This window comes from Lepus europaeus, chromosome 21 (genome assembly GCF_033115175.1).
Source record: "Lepus europaeus isolate LE1 chromosome 21, mLepTim1.pri, whole genome shotgun sequence".
Classification (NCBI taxonomy): domain Eukaryota; kingdom Metazoa; phylum Chordata; class Mammalia; order Lagomorpha; family Leporidae; genus Lepus; species Lepus europaeus.
The window spans coordinates 54,724,062-54,733,428 of NC_084847.1; positions in this window are offsets into that span (position 1 = coordinate 54,724,062).

Below are 9,367 nucleotides of genomic sequence, written 5' to 3' on the forward strand. Positions count from 1 at the left end.
AGTGATGGAAACCAGGACCCATCACCACCATCCCAACTGGGGAAAGCATGTCCCAGGGTTCTCACATTTCTGTTTTCTTAGGGCGCGACCCAGGCTCCGTGGGAAGGGAGCCACTTTCCAGTTCCCATGTCTCCCCTCCCCGGGACCACGCAGAAAGCTTCAGGCTGAGCTGCCAGATCCCGTCCCACCCCACCCCAGGCTCCTTTGCTGCAGCCTGGTCAGGATCCTATCAGCAGATCGTCCGCTCCAGGAGCCCTGGGTGCTGTGTCCTCCGCTCCATGCTCAGGGCTTGATGAAGAGAAGGTTAAATTCATGAAATGATGATTTCACGCAGCCCATCCCACGCACCTCTCCAGTGATCACTGTCCTCTTTGGCATCAGCCCACCCGCTGCTCCCCACAGCCCACCCTGTGGGAGTTGAAGGCCAGGAGGACCCTCTGGCATGGCCGTGAGTTGACCACACTGGCCCGCTTTCTCACTCCTCTGCCGTGTCCTCTTGCGTGCCCAGTGTCCATGCATCTGCCAAGGTCATCCATCCCCGTACATCCCCCTTCCCTGTGGACAGACTCCTGACGTCAGCCCAACAGGGCGGGCACACACACACATGCATACACACAGCCTCTCATTTCTCCCATCTCTCTTGGATTCTCACAGTGCTTTGTGTCTCTGAAGAAACTTGCAATGGCCTACCTTGGTCCTGGCCTGTCGGAGTCTCCCATCGATTTCTTTCTTTCTTTTTTTTTTTCAAGATTTATTTATTTGAAAATCAGAGTTACACAGAGAGAGGAGAGCAAGAGAGAGAGGTCTTCCATCTGCTGGTTCACTCCCCAATTGGCCACAATGGCTGCAGCTATGCCAATCTGAATCCAGGAGCCAGGAGCTTCTTCTGGGTCTCCCATGTAGGTGCAGGGGCCCAACCACTTGGGCCATCTTCTATGGCTTTCCCAGTAGCAGAGAGCTGGATCAGAAGTGGAGCAGCCAGGACTTGAACTGCACCCATATGGGATGCCGGCACTGCCGAAGGCGGCTTTACCCGCTATGCCACAGCGCCAGCCCCTCCACTCAATTTTCAAAATGCTGGATGAGTATTTGGTGTGACAGTTAAGCCACTGCTTGGGACACCCTCGTCCCATATCAGGATGCCTGGTTTGAGTCTCAAGTCCTTGGTTTCCAAACCAGCTCCTAGCTAATGTGTGCCTTGGGAGGCATCAGCCGATGGCCTGAGGGTTTGGGTCCATGCCATCCTCATAGGCCCAGCTGGAGCTCCAGGCTCTTGGCTTCAGCCTACCTGGGCATTTGGGGTGAGGGGTGTGAACCTGTGGATGGAAGATCCTCTTCTTCTCTGGCTTTCCCTCCCTCTCTGTCTTTCAAATAAGTAAATTTAAAGTTTTAAGATAAAAGTACTAAAGAAGCCATCACCTGCTGCGTGCAGGCTCCCATGGTACAGGTGTGACTGTCCCAACAGCGAGGCCAACAGGCAGGTAAGGAGGCTGCAACAAGCATAAAGAATACAACCGTGGAAGCACGGGGGGCTTAGAGGGGCAGCGCAGAGGGAGCCGCTGGCTCGGTGGGGTGTGGGGGGTACAGTCGCCAGCGAGGAGTGGAGGGGTGTTCCAGGCACAGTGACCACCGTGGCAGAGGCGACCGGCACTGTGCCAGGCCATGGTCTGTCGCAGCACCAGACCGTCCTAGTTAGAGCCCTGAGTTCTAGAACCCTAGCCTAGCTGCTCACTGTGAGTTGTGAGCCATTGCATTTCTGTCATCCCTTGCTATCTGGAGGGGCCTGGGTCCAGGACTGTCCCACAGATAGTGACATGCACAGATGTTTGAGTCCCTGGATGTAACATGGTATGGTGAGGCAGGTGCCACCACACAGTGGGCTGAACTGCCACTTGCAATGCCAACATCCCACATCAGAGGGCCAGATCAAGGCCCGGCTGCTCCACTTCTCATCCAGATCCCTGCTAATGCGCCTGGGAAAGCCGTGGAGGACGGCTGAAGTACTTGGGCCTCTGTCACCCAAGTGGGAGACGCAGGTGGAATTCTGGGTTCCTGGCTTTGGACTGGATAAGACCTGGTTATTGCAGACATTTGGAGGGTGAACCTCTGTCACTGTGCCTTTCTATTAACTAAATAATTGATTTGTTTATTTGGAAGGCAGAGTGATGGAGAGGCAGAGGCAGAGAGAGAGAGAGAGATTTTAACCCATAGCTGGCTGAATCTTTGGCTGTAGAACACGTGGATATGGAGAGCTGACTGATCCAATCTCATGAGGTTCTTGTCGCAGTGGACAGAAGGACCCAGGTGACTCCTCACGTAGACCAGGTGCTGCAGCCCGGCTGGCCGTAAGTTCTAAGCAGCGGCCATGTCTGGCTTAGTCCTGCGCCTCAGAGACCAGCATGGAGCAGGCGCCCACTCCTGCCCCCCACCATGGAGCCTTGTCCATGACCTGGCTCCTGAGGTCAGAGGGTATTAGGAGAAAGCCACACTTGACCCTGGACACCGGGTGTGATCTGTGCTTCTGCTTTTCAGCAGCTCTTGTTATAGACTGCCCCATGCCCCAGCAAAGGAGCGGCTTGGGCAGTTAGGTAGGTGAGAAAGCTGGGAGAGGGGCCGGCGCTGAAGCAGAGCCAATGAAGCCACGGCCTGCAATGCCAGCCTCCCCGTGGGCACCACATGAAGTGCCGGCTGCTCCACTTCCAACCCAGCTCCCTGCTGATGTGCCTGGGAAAGCAGAGGAAGGTGGTCCAAGTGCTTGGGCCCCTGCACCCACATGGGAGACCCGGTTGGAGTTCCAAGCTCCAGGCTTTGGCCTGACCCAGCCCCAGCTGTTACAGCCATTTAGGGAGTGAACCAGCAGATGAAATCCGTCTCTCCATCTCCCTCTCTCTCTCCTGAGTCCCCTCAAGAACGCTGTGATCTGAGTTCGTAAGAAAGTTCTTGTATTGTTTTTTATTTTAGATTTATTTATTTATTTAAAAGCAGAGCAACAGAGAGAGAGAGAGAGAGAGAGAGAGAGAGAGAACACTCCCATCCACTGGTTCACACACCCTACATGACTACAACAGGTAGGGCAAAGTCAGGCTGAAGCCAGAATCTAGGAACTCATCCGGGTCTCCAGGTGGGTGGCAGGGACTCAGATACTAAGCCGTCACCTGCTGCTCGCAGGGTGTGTATCAGCAGGAATCAGGACCAGAGCCGGGACTCAAAGCCACGCACTCCAACAGAGGACGCTGGTGTCCCAAGCTGCAGCTTAACTGCTGTGCCAAATGCTCACCCCATTAAACCTCTTTTTATATTAATAACATTATAAATGAGTGTTTATGTATTAGCAACCTCTGGTGTACCAAGTTGGAGTGGCCGGAGTACTCGGCCAGGGGGGTACATGGACAGGGCAGGAACGTGAACCGAGCGGGCCACAGGCTGCCTCGTACACCCTGCTGTGGCAGCGCCAATGGAGTCAGCGCCACTCGCCGCTCCTGCGGGGGAGGACTGTGCCCACATGGCGCCATGCTGGGCATGACACAAGCAAGAAAACCGTTTTTGTTTTAGAGAAAGGAATCAGACGGCAGGGAATCCTACGCGTGCTCTGACATGGGCGGGCGTAGACACCATGAAGACACCGTGCAGTGAAAGAAGCGCAGAGTGCGTGGGTCCCAGGTACAGGAGGTCCCAGCAGGGGTCTGCTGTGTGGAGACCGAGACAGGCTGCTGTGCACTGGGGGAGCCAGAAGGGAATGTTTAATGGGTGCGGTTTGGGGAGATGAGAAAGTTCTGGAAACGGGCGGTGGCACCACAGTGTGATATGCTTGATGCCACGGAAACGTACACTTGAAAGTGGCCCACGTGGTAAGTTTGGTGTGCATGTAACCAGGGTCTCAGAAAAGGCAGGGGCAGGGCTGGCGCTGCCTTTGTGGCACTAACATAGCGTACCGACGCGCTGGTTCAAGTCCCTGCTAAAGCGCCCGGGGAAGCAGCAGCAGAACGTGGCCCAATTGCGTGGGCCCCTGCCACCCACGTGGGAGACTGGGGTGGAGTTCCAGACTCCTGGCTTTGTCCTGGCCCAGCGCTGGCTGTTGCAGTCATTTGAGGAGTGAACCAGTGGATAGAAGGTCGATCTCTCTCTCTCTCCCTCTCTCTCTCTCTCTCTGTTTCTTCCTATCTGTAACTCTGCACTTCAAATAAATAAAATAACTTCTTTTTTTTCAATTTTTATTTATTTATTTATTTATTTTTTGACAGGCAGAGTGGACAGTGAGAGAGACAGAGAGAAAGGTCTTCCTTTTTGCCATTGGTTCACCCTCCAATGGCCGCCGCGGCTGGCGCGCTGCGGCCGGCGCACCGCATCGATCTGATGGCAGGAGCCAGGTGCTTCTCCTGGTCTCCCATGGGATGCAGGGCCCAAGCACTTGGGCCATCCTCCACTGCACTCCCTGACCACAGCAAAGAGCTGGCCTGGAAGAGGGGCAACCGGGACAGAATCCAGTGCCCTGACCGGGACTAGAACCTGGTGTGCCGGTGCCGCAAGGCGGAGGATTAGCCTAATGAGCCGTGGCGCCGGCTATAAATAAAATAACTTCTAAAAGGAAGGCAGGAGGGCAGGAGGGAGGCCCGGTCTCTGCGTCCGGCAACAGAGTCAGCGTGAGAACACACTCACAAAGTCCTGGGCAGGTCACGCTGATGGGCGCCCCCTTAGTCTGCTGCTCTGTGAAGTGGGAAGAGGCTCCTGGCTCCTGGCTCCTGGCTCCAGATCGGTCCAGCTCCAGCCGTTGTGGCCAACTGGGGAGTGAATCAGTGGATAGAAGACCTCTCTCTCTCTGCCTTTCCTTCTTTCTCTGTGTAACTCTGACTTTCAAATAAATAAATAAATCTTTAAAAAAAAAAATGCATTGTGGGGCTGGTGTTGTGGCACAGTGGGTTATGCTGCTGCTTGTGACCCATGTCCCACGTTGGAGCACCTGTTTGAATCCCAGCTGCTCTGCTTCTGATCCAGTTCTCCGCTAACGTGCCTAGGAAATCAGCAAAAGATGGTCCAAGTGCTTGGGTCCCTGCCACCCTTGTGGGAGACCCAGATGGTACTCTGGACTCCTGGCTTTGGCTCGGCACAGTCCCAGCCATTGTGGCCAACTGTGGAGTGAACCAGTGGATGGAAGATTTCTCTCTCTCTGTGTCTATCTCTCCCTCTCTCTGTGCCATTCTGCCTTTCAAATAAATAACTCTTAGTAAAAGGCAGAGTTACAGAGAGGCAGAAAGAGAGAGAGATACTCCATCTGCTGGTTTATTCCCCAAAATGGCCACAACAGCTAGAGCTGGGCCAAGCTGGAGCCAGGAGCCAGGAGCTTCTTCCTGGTCTCCCATGCAGGTGCAGGGGCCCAAGGACTCGGGCCATCCTCCACTGCCTTCCCGGGCCATAGCAGAGAGCTGGATCGGAAGTGGCACAGCCAGGACTCGAACTGGCGCCCATGTGGAATGCCGGCACTGCAGCCGGTGGCTGTACCCACTATGCCACAGCGCCGGCCCCAGGAATGAACTGGCAGTGGTTCATCAGGATGTAACCCCACAGCGAGCAGAGGGACGTCTGACTTGGTTTTATTTGGTCTGATCAGAGTGTTTCGGCTTTAGCTCTCTGCTGGAGAAGCGTTTAGCGGTGAAACAATACATCTGAGATTTCCTCTCAGACAGACCCTCAAAACGCAACAAATACAAAATAAAGAAGGCACAGAAAAGGGAGCAGACCCGGACCCGCGCCGAGCTGGGCATGGGGGCCATCCGTGTGTGCTGTGTCCTGTCGCTCTTGTGGATCATCCGCAGTCACGACAGTGCAGACAGGCGCACAGCGCTTGCTCCCGGGAGGGGTCCAAACGCTGCCACGGACTTTGGAGCAAGGTGGCGTGGGCGCTGCCCGGCCCGCAGCTCCCTGATGGCGCGCCTCGATTTCGGTGTTCATAGATAGCCGGCGGACCCTTCGTCGGCTTTGGTACCGATTATAAATCCCCCGTAGACAGTGCGACCCCTTATCTCCTGGACCGGTGGGGACACACCCCGCTGTCTCTGCCCTGCACACCCGGCCATCTTTGTCCCCACACCTGGCCCCCTCATCTCCTTAGCAACACGAAGAGCCTCTTTTTCTAAGGGAAACCATGGCCATTTTTCTTGCTTCCATTCCCTCTGCTTGGAACATCTTTTTATTTCTTTAAAGGTTTATTTATTTGAAAGGCAGAGTTGGAGAGGGAGAGAGAGGGACAGAGAGATCTTCTGTTCACTGGCGGACTCCCCCACATTGGCTGTAATGGGTGGGGCTGGGCCAGGCCGATGCCAAGAGCCTAGAACTCCATTAGGGTCTCTCACATGGACAAGCGCTTCGGCCGTCTTCCGCTGCTCTCCCAGGTGCCTTAGCAGGGAGCTGGATCAGACGTGGAGCAGCCAATGCTTAAACAGGCACTCCTATATGAGGCGCTGGTGTCACAGGCAGTAGCTTAAGCCCCCGGCCCTTGGAGCGTCGTCTTTTCCCTCACGGTTTGTCATTTGCTAATTCACACTTTTACTAAGGACTTGGCTTAGGCATCACCTCCTCTGGGAAGCCCTCCCTGACTTCCCCTGTTGCCTGCCCGTTTGCTGTCTTGCTGTCTCTTGGCTAGGAGGTCCATCTCTGTCCCTGGCTGGGACCAGGTAGTTGGTTCACTTTTGCATTGTGGGGGCCTGGCACACAGGAAGGACTTGAAATAGTTGTTGGTGAAATACCTAAAGTTTTGTTCTCATTTCTGTTTCTCTATGAAACAGATCTCGCCGCCGCCCAGTATCCTCACCTGCCTGGGGGGTTTTGAGCCCAATGCCCAATTTGAAGAAGCGGCCACTCAACCTGGCCAGGTCTCAGGGGCTTTTTTTTTTTTTTTTCCTTTTAAGATTAATTTAATTTTAGGCCGGCGCTGTAGCTCAACAGGCTAATCCTCCGCCTGCGGCGCCGGCACACCGGGTTCTAGTCCTGGTCGGGGCGCCGGATTCTATCCCGTTACCCCTCTTCCAGGCCAGCTCTCTGCTGTGGCCAGGGAGTGCAGTGGAGGATGGCCCAAGTCCTTGGGCCCTGCACCCCATGGGAGACCAGGAGAAGCACCTGGCTCCTGCCTTCGGATCAGCGTGGTGTGCCGGCCGCAGCAGCCATTGTGGGGTAAACCAACGGAAAAGGAAGACCTTTCTCTCTGTCTCTCTCTTTCACTTTCCACTCTGCCTGTCCAAAAAAAAAAAAAAAAAAAAAAGATTAATTTTTAAAAAGACAGAGCAACAGAGAGAAAGGGTTGGTGGTGGGGGGTTGGTCCAGGCTGAAGCCAGGAACTCCATGCAGGTCTCCAGGTGGGTGGCAGGGCCCAAGCACTTGGACCATTGCTGCTTTCCCAGGTGCACTAGCAGGGAGCCGGACAGGAAGTGGAGCAGCCAGGACTCAGCTGGTGCACTGATATGGGCTGTGGGCATGGAGGGTGCAGCTTAACCCGCTGCCCGGCCCCGGGGCCTTTAACCATGCTAAATACAGATGCTTCCCTGGAAGTTGAAGCCCCCACCCCCTCTCACCTTCTGATAGTTTATCCGAGGCCTCAAACGGCTACAGCTGAGGAGGCCCAGGGTGCGTGTGCCTCCAAGGGCTCACCTGGGCATTGTCCTGAGGTGAGACTCACCTGGAGACCTGGGCCGCTTGTCTCTACCCAGGTGGTCAGGGCTCCCCAGGTGGTTCCTATGAGCATCCAGGCTAAGGGCCGTGCACTTGAGTCAGAAACCAGCCAGGCGGGGGAGGGGCAATGCTGCGAAACACCTGCATTTAAGGCTGACGTGGGGGCGGGAGGCCACGGTTCTCTGCCAGGTAAGTGAGGCTGCGTCGTGGCTCGTCCCTGTGCGTGTGGGTGCTGGGGCGCCTGGTGTGGCTGTCGATCCCCCTGTCTGGGAGCTGACTGCTCCTGTTCAGGGTGTGAGCTGGGCCGCTGTTTGGAGGCTGCCATGGCCTTGCCTTCCACAGTGGAGGCACCGTTCAGAGCTCTCCCCGCAGGTGGGGGGACAGCCCCAACAAGCTGGCTGCGGTCTGGCCTGTAGAAATTGGCCTTGACGTACGGACCCTGTGCTCAGCGGCCCGTGGTGAATAGGGCAGAAGAGGCAGTTGCTGGGTGTCCATCGGCTCTGCTGCTCCCAGGCCCGCAGGCTTGCAGGGGGCCCGAGTGAGTCTAGCCTCCCTCGCCCTGGCCTGGACATCCAGGGAGCCTGTGGCTATGTTCCCCCTCCCTGAGGCACCTCTCAGGGCGCTCTCACCTGTGGGGACTGACCCCTGGATTAAGTGCCCTTCCCTAACCTTGGAGGTGGCCTGGCTGGAAGACCTGGGCCCCTGCCTCCCTTGGTGGGCTCCCGGGAATCCTGTGTACTCCCCAGCACGGAATCTGGGCTCTGCAACTCTCAGGGATGTCCTGTCTATGTCACTAAATCCCCTCAGAGAGCTGGAGAACGGCCAGTGGGTCCTGCCCCCTCCCAGGCTGCCCCATTCTGTGCCCAGGTGCTACACCCATGTGTGGCTTTAGCTTGAAGCAAATCCAACTTATTATTCTTAAAAAAGATTAAACTATGTGCTTTTATTTGAAAGGGAAAGAGGGTTTCTATCTTCTACCTGCTGGCTCACTCCCCAGAGTGCCCCATGCTGGGAAGCCAGGACCCCGGAGTTCTCTCTGGGTTTCCCATGTGAGCAGCAGGGGCCCCAGGACTTGGGCCATCTTCACTGCTTTTCCAGGTCCATCAGCAGGGACTCCAGCCCATACTCCGATATGGGATGCCAGTGTTGGAGGTGGCAGCTCAGCTCCTTGTGCCACAGCACCGGCCCTGAGACAAATCCTACTTTGAAATCGTGGCTGCCAGTGATGTGGTTCTGAACGTATTGGCATCAAACGATCACCAGGGTGCAGAGGAAGTGGGGAAACCGCCTGGCAGAGCCGTGTGGCTGTCCGGACCCAGTTCTGTGACGTGGGATTGGTGCAGTGGGCAGGGCATGTATGGAGCGGTGTGGGCTTGTGTGGGTTAATTTGGAGGAAGGGGTCATTGGGAGTTAACGTTCCATATCCTTCCAAAGTCTTCACATTTGTAAAGCTGTGAGCATGCATTACTTTAAAATGCAAAGAATAGTGTTTGATCAGGGCCAACTCTCGGATGACAAGACATGTCTTAATTAAAAATGGTTCTTGGTTCATGCAAGATGGCGCACAGCGAAAGCTCAGGTCTGGGAAAGTATAGAAAAACCAAAAATGGCCTGAAATGCCCCAACCAGGGAAAGTGATTTAGCACCAATATTGAATTGCATGTTCCCTGGCATCTCCTCACCCAAAATGATTGAAAGAGCAGCTCGG